We start from the raw sequence: 902 nt of genomic DNA, 5'->3' as shown, positions 1-902 counted from the left end.
GCCTTTAACCATCCAGTGTTAAGGCTTGTATTAACTCCAATAGCTTGTAAAACAGGTTTTGGGGAATTTCAAGATGTCAAAAACAGGTCTACTATAGAAAATAGTGCTAGCGGCTGGGTGCAGTGGCTCAGACCTGTAATCCCAACACTTTGGGAGGCCAAGGCAGGCAGATCACTCTAGCTCAGGAGTTCGAGACTCGGCTGGCCAACATGGTGAAACCCTGTCTCTACTAAAAAAAAAATACACAAATTAGCCGGGCCTGGTGATGGGAACCTGTAATCCCAGGTACTCAGGAGGCTGAGGCAGGAGAATTACTTGAGCCCGGAAGGTGGAGGTTGCAGTGAGCCAAGATCGCATCACTGCACTCCAGCCTGGGCAACAGAGGGAGACCCTGTCTCAAAATAATAATAATAATAATAATTTAATTAACAATAAATGCTGATTTAAAAAAATACTGCTAGTTCGGAAATCGTGTGTGTTATTAATTACTTAAGTTGCAGTGGACTGGCAAACCACAAGTAAATAAAAATAGTACTTCTAACAGGATTTATTTACAGTGGAAACTCTTGCTCTCCCATATAGTTCCCCTTACCCCATCTTTATTATTTAGTTATATTTTTAAATTAAATTATAATCCAGTGTTAACATTATGACTTACATATTGTTCATAGCTGAACATATACATGTATACTGTTATTATGCTTCCTTCCGTCCTTTCTTTTTTTTTGACACAGGGTCTTGCTTTGTTGCCCAGGATGGAGTGCAGTGGTGGAATCATGGCTCACTGCAGCCATGATTGACTTTCCTGGGCTCAAGAGATTCTCCTGCCCAGCCTCCTGAGTATCTGGGACTACAAGTGTGTGACACCTGCCTGGCTAATTTTTTTTTTTTTTTTTTTTTTG

The sequence above is a fragment of the Cebus imitator genome, unplaced genomic scaffold (genome assembly GCF_001604975.1).
Source record: "Cebus imitator isolate Cc_AM_T3 unplaced genomic scaffold, Cebus_imitator-1.0 Scaffold445, whole genome shotgun sequence".
NCBI classification, from domain to species: domain Eukaryota; kingdom Metazoa; phylum Chordata; class Mammalia; order Primates; family Cebidae; genus Cebus; species Cebus imitator.
Note: the sequence above shows the minus strand (reverse complement) of the source record.